This window comes from Choristoneura fumiferana, chromosome 29 (genome assembly GCF_025370935.1).
Source record: "Choristoneura fumiferana chromosome 29, NRCan_CFum_1, whole genome shotgun sequence".
Classification (NCBI taxonomy): Eukaryota; Metazoa; Arthropoda; class Insecta; order Lepidoptera; family Tortricidae; genus Choristoneura; species Choristoneura fumiferana.
The window spans coordinates 11,043,725-11,060,035 of record NC_133500.1 but is presented as its reverse complement, the minus strand read 5'-3'; the positions used below and the strand labels follow the sequence as shown (position 1 = coordinate 11,060,035).

Here is a 16,311-nt window from a genome sequence, read left to right as displayed (position 1 = left end):
TTAGGCGTATATAATATCATGTAGGTAGTTTAAAAAATGACGTGTAAAAGTGCCCATTGCGGCCTATTTACTGAATAAGTAAATGATTTGAATTTGAATTTTGAATTTTTGAATTTGACATGCCTAGGATTTTTGTGTTGTGGCGGATTTTACGGTCGGCCGCCGACATATACACCGTGTTATTTTTGATTGCAGGACGCATTACCTACGGCTGTACTGTTTTTCGAGCGCATGTATGTATGTTTGTATGTGGGTATGTATGTCCATTTCTTTGGTCCACGTTGCAGTTAAGTCGAATTTTAACATGTTAGGTAGACCTTATAATATGTTATTCAAAATGGCGTCCGCGAAAAAAAATATGTCGGGTAACTCAAAAAATATTTTGTATTGTAACAATCATCATCCCAGCCTATATACATCCCACTGCTGTGCACAGGCCTCCTCTCAGAACAAGAGGGCTTGGGCCATAGTTCCCACGCGGGCCCAGTGCGGATTGGGAACTTCACGCGCACCATTGAATTGCTTCGCAGGTTAGTGCAGGTGTCCTCACGATGTTTTCCTTCACCGCAAAGCTCGTGGTAAATTTCAAATGTAATTCCGTACATGAATTTCGAAAAACATAGAGGTGCAAGCCGGGGTTTGAACCCACGACCCTCTGCTTGAGAGACGATAGGTCAAACCACTAGGCCAGCACGGGTATTGTAACAATATGGACCACGACTCGTTTTCTTCTTTTTAGTATTTTTAATGGGTCGGGTTTTTTTTATTTTTGTGTCCGTTGACCACGGCTTCGTCGTTTCGAAGGCAAGCGTCGTCAATCAGACCTGAATATTTGCAACTCAAGAGGTAGGAATCTACTCGTGACCATGGTCACTGTAATGTGGTCGAAACGTCAAGGTAATTATTATTCTTGTGTGATAACGATAAGTCCCGATTGTGCTATTAATTATAACGTCAAAAAACTCGATATCAATGTTAACTTTGCAGGTGGTAGGACCTTGTGCAAGGTCCGCCCGGATCGCTACCACCATCTTGCTCGCTAATCCTGCCTTGAAGCAGCAGTGCTTGCACTGTTGTGTTTCGGCGTGGAGAGTAAGACAGCCGGTGAAATTACTGGCACTTGAGGTATCCCATCTTAGGCCTCTAGGTTGGCAACGCATCTGCGATACCCCTGTTGCAGATGTTTATGGGCGGTGGTGATCTCTTACCATCAGGAGACCCACTTGCTCGTTTGCCATCCAGTCGAATATAAAAAAAACTTTATTTACCGAGTTATTTTAATCATGCATACGTACGTAACATTAAAAAAAACTACGAGACAGTTTCTGTAATAGTAAAGAAATGACTAATATTTATTTATTCAAGTGTCGACGTTTAGCGTCCCAACACTACCGTCGTCGTTGATATAACCACCTTAGCGTTAAACGGACCTGATAGTGTCAAGATAGACCGGCATTCCTCATTGCGCAGTCGCGAATAAAAGACGTGCCAGTTTTATCGAAAAAGAAACGTGTTAAACGAAAAATTATCGATAACGGATAACCCACTCAAAACGGTTGCGCGTCACTTTATTCGAATCGCGGCCAATCAGGGAGCGTTCCAATTTTGAAATTCAAATTTTTCGGTTACTTTCGAATGTGTGTGTAAGCACGTGGCAGTTTCCGGTTAGAGCAAGATGCTAAATGTTTTTCAGTGGAAACAATATTTCTTGTATTTCGCTATAAAGTAAAAAACTAAGTTTTCGTCTGGCGTCATCGTTTGGTGGCTGATTTTAAATAGGTGAGTTTTTTAATAATATCTTCATTATTTTAATTTGTTACATATTGCTTCGTTTTTGTTTATGATTCACGGATGTACAGTAAGGTCAATTATATATATTATATTATAATTGTATTATTTAATATATATTGACCCGGATAACTCACGTGTTAAATCGAGTTTAGCCCGACATGTTATATTATTCTGTACAGTCGCCCTCGAAGGAGATAAAAACTTATTTAGTAAAAAAACTTTTTTTTTTAAATTCAATTAAATTTATAAAGATAAGATAAATAAAAAGGTGATTAATTCTATTCAATTATTACCTATTTTTCAAGTTTTTTTGCATTATTTTTGCCAGACTCATGTAAGTAACGTATGTTCAGTAGTTCATTTCAAATGTTTAGAGTGAAATTTGACCCACTTCCGGTGGTCAGATTGAATTGTAATGTAACACATATGCTCCAATGACAATGCTATATCATGTAAGTTTCGTCAGCAGAAATAGTTGCGTTTGAAATATACTACCTGGGCGACCGAGCTTTGCTCGGGCTAAAACTCGTTAATAATAATACGCGTTTTCCCAGAGATAATACCAAGCTCATACCCGATAACCTCTACATACTAAATTTTATCGAAATCGTTGGAGCCGTTTCCGAGATCACCGAAATATATATATGTATGTGTAGTGGACCCATGTATAGTCGTTTACCTCACCATCGTACAACTATACATATATGCACCGACTTCAAATTGACTTCAAGCTAGTAGAAAATTATTTTCAAGTTTTTTGTAGTAATTTTTATTGGATTCAGTTTTACCTACTTTTTTATGTTTTTTTTTTACTTTTTAGTGATTTGTTGCTAAAGTATATCTCACAACGATTCCATGAAGCCCAAACACGACATGCACTCGGGCCGCGTAGAATTCGTTTATCCCCGCGGGAACTTAAACAATTTTTCGGGATAAAAATTACCCTAAAGTCCTTCTCCGGGACTCAAACTATCTGTATACTTACCGAATTTTATCTAAATCAGGTTTAGAAGTGATAAAGTAACAAACAAACAGACTTACAAACTCGCGTTTATAATACTATCGGAATGAAGGTCTTAACAGATAATTTCAGTATAAGTATGTATATTGTAGCCATGGTGGCTTAGTGATTTGACCTATCGCCTCTCAAGCAGAGGGTCGTGGGTTCAAACCCCGGCTCGCACCTCTGAGTTTTTCGAAATTCATGTGCGGAAATACATTTGAAATTTACCACGAGCTGCACAAACCTGTGAAGCAATTCAATGCTGATTGTGAAGTTCCCAATCCGCAGTGGGCCCGCATGGGAACTATGGCCCAAGCCCTCTTGTTCTGAGAGGAGGCCTGTGCCCAGCAGCAGGACTTATATAGGTGGGATGGATGGATGTATATTCTATCCTCTATCCTCTCCCCTCGCCTTCCCCCATATTCACACCGATTAGCGCAAAAAATTCGTAGTTCTGCAAAACAATACATAATCTGGAAACGTAAGATTACTTAAGTGCGTAAACGCAGGGTCAACGACCGCTGGTCCTAGCACCAGATCAAGGTCACGTTGGATCATCAACTGCGACATTACCATTAACGCAGAGTACTTCATCTAGACACGGGTAGGGTTGCTATATGAAAAATTTAATAGTCCTAACAAAAATCTTGACATCACCCTAAAAGTCCTGACATTACTTGTCACACAGTTAAGGGAGGCGAGAGGGGGGAGTGACAGGAATAAAATAATAGCAATCTTCATAGACACATGTGACAAGGAGGGGGGGCGGGCTTAAAATGGTCAAATTGGTGTGACGTACTTTATGGATGTCAAAGTCAAAGTCAAAATATCAATTTAGGCTATAACAAGCACTTATGAATGCCAAAAAAAATCTACCACCGGTTTGGAAAAACCTCTGTTGAGAAGAATCCGGCAAGAAACTCAACGAGGTATATTTTTTTAAACAGATTTACAATATTATTAAATGATATGGAAACTATACATCACAAGTATTTTACACAACTTTATTTTTAACACAGTAGGTTCGCTATTTGAAGGGATCGCTAATGCGGATCGGAATTATTTCCAAATATCCCTGTCCATGATATAATCATTAACTTTATAATACGCCTTAGATATTTTATTATTGTCTTCTTGACAATAGATCTGAATTTTGTATCCGTATTATTTTTTTTGTAATATTTTTTGGGAATTTTATTATAAAAACGTATTCATTTTCCCAGAAACGACTTTTTGGTTTAAGCCAGTCTGTAAGGATGTAGCCGTGTGTTACACGAACCATTTCAAGCTAAGCTTCTTCGTTTCATCACCTGAGCTTCACAACTCGAAACATATTTAATCTACATAAATTAAAGCCCACGTTTAATTAAGGCTCTTTCATCATCATCATCAGCCTACAGCAGTCCACTGCTGGACATAAGCCTCTTCCACGGCGCGCCACAACACTGTCTTCAGCCCCTCGCATCCATCCGCCGCCAGCTACCCTCTTAAGGTTGTCCGTCCACCGTGCCTCAAGACGCCCTACACTACGTTTTCCCGTCCGTGAACGTGGACGTGGTAAGGCTATTTGCTTATCTAGAATCCAAAATTTCATGAATATAGCTCAAATAGTTATTGATGTAAAATGAGATAGGTATACATGAATTTACAGACTATTTGATATTTTGTTAATTTTACTTTTGTAGAATTTGATTGATGCTGGAAAAACTTGGCTAGTCTTGAACTTAAATGTTATTCAAGATGTCTAGCTATGCACGCACGCACACACACACACAAACACACACACAACACACACACTTATACAAACTTTGAGGTACGAGTTTTTTTATACCTATCTTAGTAGTGACGATGTTCCTCTGTACATGAAACTACCGTGAGACTCACTCATATTAAATATAATGACCCGGATAACTCACGTCTTAAATCGAGTTTAGCTCGACATGTTTCGGGCTAATCCGTAGCCCTTCGTCTTCGGAGCAACGCGACTCAGCGGCTGCTGCAACACGCGCACTGCACTCGATTTAAGACGTGAGTTATCCGGGTCATTATATTTAATATGATGTTCCTCTGTATCTGTATCGTAAGGTCTGTCTCGATTTACTGGTCCTACTCTAGTATGCTTCGGTTAGACAGTAAAATAAGGACAATTAGTTTAAATAGGTACTTTGTAGTGAGTGCATGTCAATCTCACTACATTGTAGGAGTGAGACAGGTCACGCCACTCCCTGCGTAAGTGTATCCCACGATATTACGAGTACAGTGCCCGGCGATCAAGATTGCACATCGGTCTTCGTAAAAAGACAATTGATGTTCACGATTCACGACGATTTCCGAGCACTGGCCACCGTCCATCAATCATCGTATTTATTAAGTGCACCTTTATGGACTTAATTAGTTTACGTCAAATTAATGACATGTAAACTTCGGATATCTATAGAGCTGTTGCAACTATGTACCATCAGCCAAGTATGTGGTCTGCCACCCTAAAGCTGATAATCGTTTGCATGTCATAAAGCAATAATGCCAATAGGACGTGTCTGTCAACTTGAAACTTCGACTTTAGCGACATATTCATTTGATAGGAACTTGTTTAAAAATTGGTAGATCACTTTTTTGGGTGATGCTACAAGAAAAAGGATAGTTCCCTCTCTTTCCTAAAGATGCCATGCATCGTACAATTTAAAGTTTTGGGGGGTTTTAACAAATCTTTATTATATTTTCATCTCAATGCGTCCGTACTCTATTGCACCTGTACAACGACTGACAAACGTCACATAAGTAGTGTGTGACAACGCTCTACGAAGCCGAAATTTGCCGAGTCTCTTTCCAAAGACCGATGTGCAATTACTCCGACCGATAATTACTGTACGTATTACTGTACTGTACGTACTGTACTGTACGTATTATAAGCCCCCGATTATACCTTAGTGCCATCCACGAAGACGCGTGATTTTGTCAAAATTAGACATTATTGACATTCTAATAAGAACCACGGCACGCGTCATCGTGAATGACTACGTATATAAATGCTTATAAGGTAAGATTGCAATAGGTAAAAAACATGTATGTAAGGTAAACGTACGAGTGCTCGTCCCAATAGTTAGCATCTTTAGTCTTATGTGATTAGCATTAGAGATGACCGGGTGTCATCTATTGGGCATGCGTGTCGAGCACTCGAACGTTTACCTACCTATATAAACTCTTTATTGTACGAAAAGAAACAAATGCAAGAGACAAACGTAGAGGTAGTTGTATGTAGAAAGGCGAACTCATTCCTTTATGGGGTCTCTACCAGAAAAAAAATAAGATTAAAGATTTATTTAATTAATCAAAAATACTTTAAATAAAAACTTAATTAATCTATGTTAATATGCATGTTGAACCAAATGCGAAGATTTTGACAAATAAGTGGACAAGATAAGATGCGTATTCGAGATGCGTATTGTGGGTAAGATGTGTATGTTTGTTAACAAACTATGGATAATAATCTGAAATAAATGATAATGTTATTATTAGTACCTGGGCGACCGAGCTCTGCTCGGGCTAAAACTCTGTAACCAGCGTTTTCCCAGAGATAAGACCAAGCTAGATCGATTTGTCATCCCCGAAAACCTCTACGTACCAAATTTTATCGAAATCGTTGGAGCCGTTTCTGAGATTCTGATTATTACAAGAATTGCTCGTTTAAAGATATTATTATAAGATACATAGATTATTAGATAGCATGCGTCGAGAGGTTTGATAATAATACAAACAGCAATCAAACTACACTCCAATTTATATGCATCCCACTCCTGGGCACAGGCCTCCTCTCACAATAAGAGGGCTTGGGCCGTAGTTCCCACGCGGGCCCAGTGCGGATTATGAACACACACACCATTGAATTGCTTCTCAGGTTCACTTTCACCGTAAAGCCTTGGCAAATTTCAAATGTAATTTCGCACATGAATTTCGAAAAACTCAGAGGTGCGAGCCGGGATTTGAACCCACGATCCTCTGCTTGAGAGGCCTTAGGTCAAAACACTAGGCCACCACGGCTCTCTAATAACAAAGCTTCGCCTTTATTCATTGCGTGCAGAGTGAATAAGTAGATACATGGATAATTTTGAGAAATCTTAGTACGGCAGAGAGATACATAGAATGCAATACCTACCTGGACAAATGACCTTAGCTCGGAATCGTGTTTTTTTGAAGACACGTATTTAAATAAGCTTCAATAGGAAAATGGAAATAATAAACATATAAATGGAAATAAAAATAAAAACTTAGTGTTACGTCTGACTTAGATTTGACCTCTAGAGCTACAATTTACAAGTCCAACACTTTTTCATTATCACTTTTCTCAAACCACAATTAAGTAATTGAAATTTTAGAAATAAAATCGGAAAATCAGTTTCTCGGCCGGAAAGGGTTTAGATCCGGGCCCGACATCCGACAATTGGGAACCAGCTGTAACCAAAAATGTAACCGACGGGTGATGTCTCACCTCGTAGGAAACCGGGTCCTATTATGTTAAGTCGCCAAATGTAACGCGTTTCCGGCTGATCAGGCGACAACTAGACAACGCGTTGATAGGACGGTATTAGGGGAGTCCGGAATCGACCAGATTTGCGCAGGAGTGACCTCATTTTAAGAGCCATAAAGCTTCATTTAGAAGTAATGAATATCGCGTGTTTCGTTTAGCGTTGTACCGCGGAGATGTTTTTTTTATAATTTATAATATAGCAAACCTCTTGGTTGCCAAGAGTTGTCTACCTAGTTTTATGCTTTATCTGTCTGGGGGCACGGTTGTCCCCCGCCATGTCGAACAAAATGAAAACAAAGGCACGGCCGTACCATACTTTTCTCGAGGCCATTCAAGCTATTTTCAACATTAGTTACACAGACTTTATTATATCAGAGCCTTTGTCATCGTCATCGTGGCCTATAAATAAACATGTTACTGCATGACACAAGCCTCCTCACACCATGAAAGGGCTTGGGCCGTCGTTCCCACGCGGACCTATTGTGGATTGGGAACTAACTAATAAATCAGATCATACTAATATTACTTAGAGCAAAAAATCTCGGACTATATGTGCCCGTTTGTTAAGTACGTCTTCGCGTTTAAACCGCTGAAATCATTTAGCAATAACCTAACCTAACCTAACCAACAAAAAGTTGGAAAGTCCCGACTTTGTCACTTCAAAATTCAATATCTCGAAAACGGCTGAATCGATTTGATAAAACATGTCTAAGAACCATCGGTAAAAACCTGCTTTTAAATTAAAAAAACCGCATTCAAATCGGTCCACCCCCGGTATTAAATATCAAAGACCCGAGAACAAACATTAGTATTATTCATACAAATAACTGCCCGCCGGGAATCGACCTCAAGCTTCGTAGCCAGTTTTCTTTACCACTTGGCCACCCAGTCGTCCAGCTAGGCTTTTCTTTAAGTTAATATGATACTCGTTGTGATACTTGCATTCCTAAGATTTCAGTGAATGAGTGCCGTATTGTTTTGGTTTTATGTTGACGACAATTTAGTGGATTTCTGTTAGTTCTCCAAAATATCACTGCCCGAATCCCAGCACTTGTTTGCCCACATTGATCATGTCAGGGTTGGATCCCGACTCTCTTAGTCTCGTACTTAAAGGTAGTTGCGTAGTAGTGCGTATTGGGCACTTATAAGCTATTGTAAATGGCGTAATTCTATTACTGCGGGACGGTAGGTAGCGTGCATACCAGCCAACAATGTGATTGTACTTTGGGAGGAAGTTGCCGCATGCGACGAACAACTGATGGTACAGTCGACGAAACTGACATTTACCAGGGTGGAACCTTTGTGCTACTAATGTCATGTTGACATCCTATCCGTGAAGGCGTGAAATGATCTTGATAAAAAGTAAAAAGTATATGTGTGAAAATCCAGCCGTTTTTACAGAAGTATCCAGAAAAATGAGACGATTAAAACGCTCGAATAATCGCCTAAATACTGTAATCTTTCATATAAGGCCTCATATACTTGTTAAGCCATCATCATCATATCAGCCGTAGGACGTCCACTGTTAGACATAGGCCTCCCCCATAGACCTTGTCATTGGAAGCGGCCTGCATCCACCGTGAACCCGCGACTTTAACCAGGTCATCCGTCCATCTCGTTAGTGAACGTCTTACGCTACGCTTGCCGACCCGCGGTCTCCCCTCGAGAACCTCGGCTCCAACGACCATCTGTTCTCCATGCTATATGGCCTGCCCATTGCCACTTCAACGAGCTAATTCGCTTGGCTATGTCGGTGACCCTTGTTCTTCCACGTATCTCCTCATTTCGATCGATGGGATCCATGTATAGCTGCAAATTTATTGAATCAGGCGTTGCTTTGCGGAGGTCCATATCAATTAACATAGCCGACATAGCTGGAAAAATATGCAAGTTGAAGTGGCAATGGGCGGGCCACATTGCTCGTAGAATAGATACCCGTTGGGGGAGAAAACTCCTCGAGTGGCGACCACGAACCGGACGACGAAGCGTTGGCAGGCCTCCCACCAGGTGGACTGACGACATCGTGAGAGTTGCGGGAAACCGGTGGCAAGTGGCGAGTTGTCGTTCATTGTGGCGTTCTAAGGGGGAGGCCTTTGTTCAGCAGTGGACGTCTTCCGGCTGATGATGAAGATGATGATATTCTTTGCCCATCCGCGACCGCTGAGCGCGGCGTACGTGTGGTCGCGGGTGAGCAAAGAAATTCTTTTAGTTCATTAAGTATAGCTGCTGTTTTGTATGGATGGAATGATTGAGCACTCCTGGGCCTCTGGAACAGGTTTGGCTGTGACATCTGTCAATGACTCACAAACTACGATATGCAGGAAATACAAAACTATCACTCGGGTCCCGACCACCTTGGTTTGTGCGTAGTTTCTTGGTACAAACAGTTTCATTCACATTATGGGGCATTTCCGCGAGCGGAATTTGACATTATTTATTGCGATATATATGTCATCATGGACAGAACCTAAATCATTTAATGTTTCGTAAGACCTTGCTCTTATTTATCCTTGATTTTATTTCATTTATTAATCTTATTGACGCCTTCGATATAAATTCTAGAAACTTGACTGGCATTTATGTACATAATAATAATAATAATTATGATTACAATAATAATAATAAAAATATAATAATAATTGAAACATGAATAAAGTAAATAAATTTCGCATTTATAACAATAAATTAAAAATAATAATAAACATATTAATTATTGCGTGAAGCCATCGAGATTAGTTGTCGGCCGAATTTCAACCGGGATGTGGTTGGACGGTACCTCCGAGTACGTACCTGTGTGTGAACGTACCTTTACAGAGCGATGTTGTTAGTGTTGTTGCTACCCTACATTTGACAGTTGTAATGAGATGAAAACGCGGGGTATTGTGTGCCGGTGTTCAGTTTCGTCGGGTAGTCGCGCGAGCAGAGCGCGGCGCGCAGTCGCGTGTTGCAGCAGCCGCTGAGTCGCGTTGCTCCGTGACGAAGGGCTACGAATTAGCCCGAACATGTCGAGCTAAACTCGATTAAGACGTGAGTTATCCGGGTCATTATATTTAATAAATTAAATAGTTGGATTAGAATAGACATTCTAATATCTATTAAAGAGCGAGCCGTCACGTATCTTTGATAAGATATCAATTAAAACTGCTCTAAAAACCCTCGTCACTTTAATCCTGCTAATATAATAAATGCGAAATAATAATCATCATAATCATAATCAGGATAATTATCTTACTATTATTATAAACGCGAAGGGACGTGGATGAATGTTTGCTACTCTTTCGCGCAAAAACTTCTTAACGGATTTGCAGGAAATTAGGCATACAAGTAAAATATGCAGGTAGGTAGGTAGGACATTGTGCAAGGTCCACCCGGATTGCTAACACCATCTTGCTCGATAATCCTGCCGTGAAGCAGCAGTGCTTGCACTGTTGCGTTTCGGCGTGGAGAGTAAGATAGCCGGTGAAATTACTGGCACTTGAGGTATCCCATCTTAGGCCTCTAGGTTGGCAACGCATCTGCAATACCCCTGGTGTTGCAGATGTTTATGGGCGGTGGTAATCTCTTACCATCAGGAGACCCACATGCTCGTTTGAAATAAATAAAAAGGCTTTGAGATAAAAAAAAACCCTGGAATAACATATAGGCTATTTTTTATCCCGAAGTAACGTTGGTTCCTAAGGGATCAAAAAAGTTTTAAACTACATACTAATTCTGCGCGAGCGAAGCTGCAAGCAAGAGCTAGGTGTGAATATTTTTTCTCCTTACGCAAGCAATTAATTTTGGATGAATCATCGTTTTTCTAGTCGTCCGATCGGGTATAGTTATTGTACGACCTGATAATTCAATCACATGTCACTTGGAAACACGGGTCGAGCTTATCACCCTGTACCGATAATTCAAGTGCTATTGGACAACCTGATTTTGTACGACCTAATAATCGGAGCACACTTTTGACAGAAAGCATTCGCACGATTGATCATGTTTTTCGTGTACACCGAATATTAATAAATTTAGTAGAAAATAAATTAATTTGGTCCAGCAGGGCTACTACGAAACTCGAAACTCGAAGTTCGTGTCGTGGGGTCCCTCTGACACTTATACTATTTAATACGAGAGCGAGAGGGAGGGTACGATACGAACTTCGAGTTTCGAGTTTCGTAGTAGCCCTGCTGGTCACAATTGGACCTAACACAACCTAACACTATCTATGGTCATTCGATTCGATTGGATTCCGATTATAACGACGTACAATAACAGGTCGAGCATTAACAGGCCGAGCAAAAATTTGGACACCCTAATAATGCACGACCTAATATTGTACGACTTGATAATTCTAATCCAAAATGAGTTCGTATTATCAGGTCGTACAGTGATGGCTGAGCAGTATAGGGTCGAGCATTACTGGTCCCCGTCCCATCGGTTGCCATGCAATATCGATGCAACTGCTGATTGCACTTAAACTGAATGATGTAATGTTGAACAACGTTTACTAATACAAATCTGTACGTTTGTATGTTGACAAGAATAAAACTTAAACTACTTTTATCCCGCACCGGTTTATTATCATTTGGCAAACAACGTTTACAATGCACGTGCTCGGAAGTGCCTCTTGACGTAGGTCAACATATCCATAGAAAATTAGTGATTCCTGCACGCATCCACAAGTGTGCCGTAAAGTTGTATGGATTTTACTTACCGCACTTGTGCGGTAAAGTAACTTTTTAAATTGCCAAATTATGTCCAAACTATTGTTAAAAAATAAGTTAAAGAGTCGTTATAGTTAGGCTTTGAACAAATAAGAAAACGTTTGATGCAACCAACTGAATATTTACTGATAAGATAAACAGATTATCGCGACAGAAAAGAGAACGTTAATTATTTTTTTTCATGTAAACTCGTATTTTAATTCCGTCTAAAGTTATGAAAAAAAAAGGAAATAAATTCTTGAGTCCAATTCGGACCGTGCGACGTCAAGCGCGCGCACTCGAAAGTTAACCAATGAGCTTCCAGTGCGCGCGCACGACGTAGCACGAACCATCATGGTTAACCCGTTCGCGCTGTCATGAAACCCCGCCAAAGTAATGTCCATATAAGTTCAGTCCGTTTATTAATTTTTTGATGAGTAAATTAAAATGAAGAGTTTAAATGATGATTTTATATCTGACTTTACGCCGCCTTACGTCCTCACAAAGTACATATTGTCAGTGACAAACTCAACGCTGAACAAAATACGTGAACTATATATACATAACTAAGTTATAAACATCTAAATTGATAGAATATCTACTCTACACACATGGATATTATAACATCTACCGGTATGTCTTATTCTTATTTATTTGCTTTTATCTATTAGAATTAGTGAACCATTTTGATTAATTTACAGTTCCAAAGCTAAAAAATCTCGGATTTACGATAACTTTTTGTTAACAGCTGGTAGATTAGATACATAATACGTATACTTGATGATAATTAACTATTACAAGGATTTATTCACGGGTTGCACTGATATTTAGCATTATAGGAGCGTGCAGGAGATAAGGACTAGCCAATATAAGTGTGGAAAATGTCAAGCAAAAAGGGCTAATAATTAATCATAAAAATCACGATACTAAAACAAAGTCTCCTTTACCTATCATTTAGTAGCTGTAGCTTTCTAATCTTCTGAGTCAATGATCTTTATGAAAGATGGTTTAATAAAGTGTATACGTTAACGATTTTGGTTTGGCGTGCATATCGGTATGTATATCTACTGCCTGATACGCGTTGTAATGATATACGTGTCAAAAGTAGGAAATTCCCAACTCGTGCCGGTCAAAACACTCGCTTCGCTCGTGTTTCAAGTTCTCCGCCACTCGTTGGGAATTGCCTACTTTCCGCACTTGTATCATAAATAACTATTACTTAAACTATTCATTTCGATAAATATACTTTTAACAAACTTGTCTCTTTACAAACACATCATAAAATATGATAAGTAAATTAATTTAAAGAAAAAATTTACTAATTTCAATATGTAGTACCTAAGTAATTATATCAAACTTACAAGGAAAACTATAACGGTTAAGTTTTCTTGAGTATTATTAGTAGTTTAAGAGTTAATAGCAGCCTAAGGTATAAAATATACCTAAACTTGGATTATTCCGTACAAAATACGAAATCCATAGAAAAATATTATTTAAATTCTTTCGTAATGGCTACGGAACCCTATTTCGGCTTGTTCGACACGCTCTTGCCAGTTTTTCCTTACTAGTGACACGGTAATTAGACTTGTGTGCACAGAATGTAAATGGCAGCCATCCTTTTTAGGGTTCCGGAGCCAAAATGACAAAAACGGAACCCTTATAGTTTCGTCATGTCTGTCTGTCTGTGTCCGCGACTTTGCTCAGGGACTATCAATGCTAGAAAGCTGTAATTTTGCACGGATATATATGTAAACTATGCCGACAAAATAACACACCTGTAACAGGTTCGGGCTGAAAAACAGCGCTGAAGTGTCAGTCTGAAGACCTGACACTGTCAGCATTATGCTGATGCCCGAACCATTTGCCGCAATTTAATGGGTCGAGTAGCATGCGGGGATACTTTTAGGTTAAGGCGGGATTTTTATAAAAGTTCATTAACCCCTACATTAGAAAGCAGGTCTCACAAACTTTTATAGAACCCGCATATAGTTAGTAAGTTAACTTAATTTTTAGTAGGTACCCTTCTTGTGTAATATGCATTATATACCTACCTAATTGTTGGCAATAAACGCATTTTCTTTCTTTCAAAATGGTACAATAAAAAAATATATTATTTTTTTTTTAGGGTACCTCCCATATACGAATATTTCCAATATTTTTTTGTCACCCAGCCCTATAGTGTGGGGTATCGTTGGATAGGTCTTTTGAAACCATTAGGAGTTTGCTAAGACGATTTTGGCATGTTTTCTAGATGACGTGCACACAGTCACAGTGTCGTGTCGCTTTTGTATAAAAACAGTGGAACGGGAAAGTTGGAAGGGTGTACAATAAAATGATAATGAAATTAGTGGAACGAGTAGTGATTTGATGAGGTTTTCTTAAAGGATTACAGTTTCTAAATATCTATCTAGTGGTTGCTTTGTTACTACAAATTTAGCACAGATGAAGTCGCGGGACACAATTGGTATAAGTCATAATTATGCCAAGTGCAAAGTCCGCGCTCTCACAGCTGTCTCCATGCAGTCTGGCCCTGATTGGTCAGAATTGCATCTGGTACCATGATGTAACATTGAGAGTTGTTGCGGTTCTAAGAATAAAAGGAACATTAAATAATGTGACATCGATCTACACGACATTTATCCTTCTACTAATAATTGAAAGCGAAAGTTTGCATAAATAATATGAATGACAGTAGCTTTTACCGCGGCTTCGCACGCGTAAACTATTCGGTCTGGTGTTGCAATTGAAATTTTCGGGATTTTACAAAATTCCCCTGGAAATTTCCAAAATTTATATCGTGGTCTTCATTTGAGGTTGTGTTGTGAATAACTGTACAAAATTCAAGACTCTAAACCCAGTGCTAAAATTTCCAAAAATTTCCCTATTCAAATACAAATAATTTATTCAGTAAATAGGCCACAATGGCACTTTACACGTTCATTTTTTAAAAATACCAGCGCTTTCGGAAAAGACCATCATTCCCAAGAAGAATGCGCCGCAAGAAGCTTGGCCAAAGTCATTTTTTCAAAATAAAATACTTTAAAAACTACAGTATACCTGAGCACTACCTGTCATCTTGCGTTATGAATGTTATAGTTAGGCTATTTATGTGTGTTGTTATGGTATCTATCTACTATCTATCTGCTTAGATTTGTTGTGTATGTGTATTGTATGTGTTAAATTTATGTATTTCTTGATACAGCTCTAATCTACTGTAAATTGCACCACCTGCTAAATGTGTTCTTCATTTCAGTCCATTGTAAAGGTTGCCTGGAAGAGATCGGCTCTGAAGCGATAAGGCCGCCTATTGCTTACCTTAGAAAATCTCTATGTAATATACTTGTGTTTTCTGTACTGTTTTACTATATTTGGTGTGCAATAAAGATTATTGTATTGTATTGTATACAATTAAGAAAAACAACGAATAATAAATAATAAAATAATACAGGGATGTATGGGGTCCCTTAGTTACAAAACTATACCGTGGGATATCGCGGATAAAAAGTAGCGTACTTAATGTGTTATTCCAGACATACGGCTACCTACATCCAAATTTATGCCTCTAAGCCTAGCGGTTGTTATTTCGACATTTTATTGCTAGGTATCCCGTGGTAATATCGGGGTCAAAAAGTCGTCTTTGTGTTTTTTCCAGACATCCAGCTTCCTACATACCAAAATTCATGACTAAGCCAGCGGTCGGTTGTTATTTCGACATTTTATCCCTAGGTATCCCGTGGGAATATCGGGTCAAAAAGTCCCTTACGTGTTATTCCAGACGTCCAGTTACCTACATACTAAATTTCATGACTCTAAGCCCAGCGGTTATTATTTCAAAATTATATCCTTATCCCGGGGAAATATCGGGATAAAAAGTAGCCTATGTGTTATTCCAGAGGTCCAGCTACCTACATACAAAATTTCATGGCTCTAAGCCCTGCGGTTGTTATTTCAAGATGTTATCCCTAGGTATCCCGTGGGAATATCGGGTCAAAAAGTCACCTATCTGTTATTCCAAACGTCCAACTACCTACATATCAAATTTCATGACTCTAAGCCCAGAGGTTGTTATTTCGAGATTTTATCCCTACCCGTGGGAATACCGGGATTAAAAGTATCCTATGTTTAATCCAGGGTTATAAACTAACTTTTCGCCACATTTCATCTAAATCCGTCCAGCCGTTTCAGCGTGAAAAAGTATAACAAACATACTCACTCACTCACTCACATACTCACTCACTCACAAACTTTCACATTTATAATATTAGTAGGAAATAGGATTAGTAGGATAAAAACATCAATATCTGTTG

General features: G+C 39.1%; 1 protein-coding gene across 1 annotated transcript in view; it reads left to right on the top strand.

Moving 5' to 3' along the window:
- Positions 1–1,455: 1,455 nt before the first annotated feature.
- The window catches only part of LOC141444101 (neural/ectodermal development factor IMP-L2-like), a 109,077-nt gene continuing 94,221 nt past the window's right edge, over positions 1,456–16,311 (top strand). The window contains 1 exon segment of the mRNA XM_074109534.1: positions 1,456–1,779. The gene's annotated coding sequence lies outside the window, so the exon portion shown is untranslated.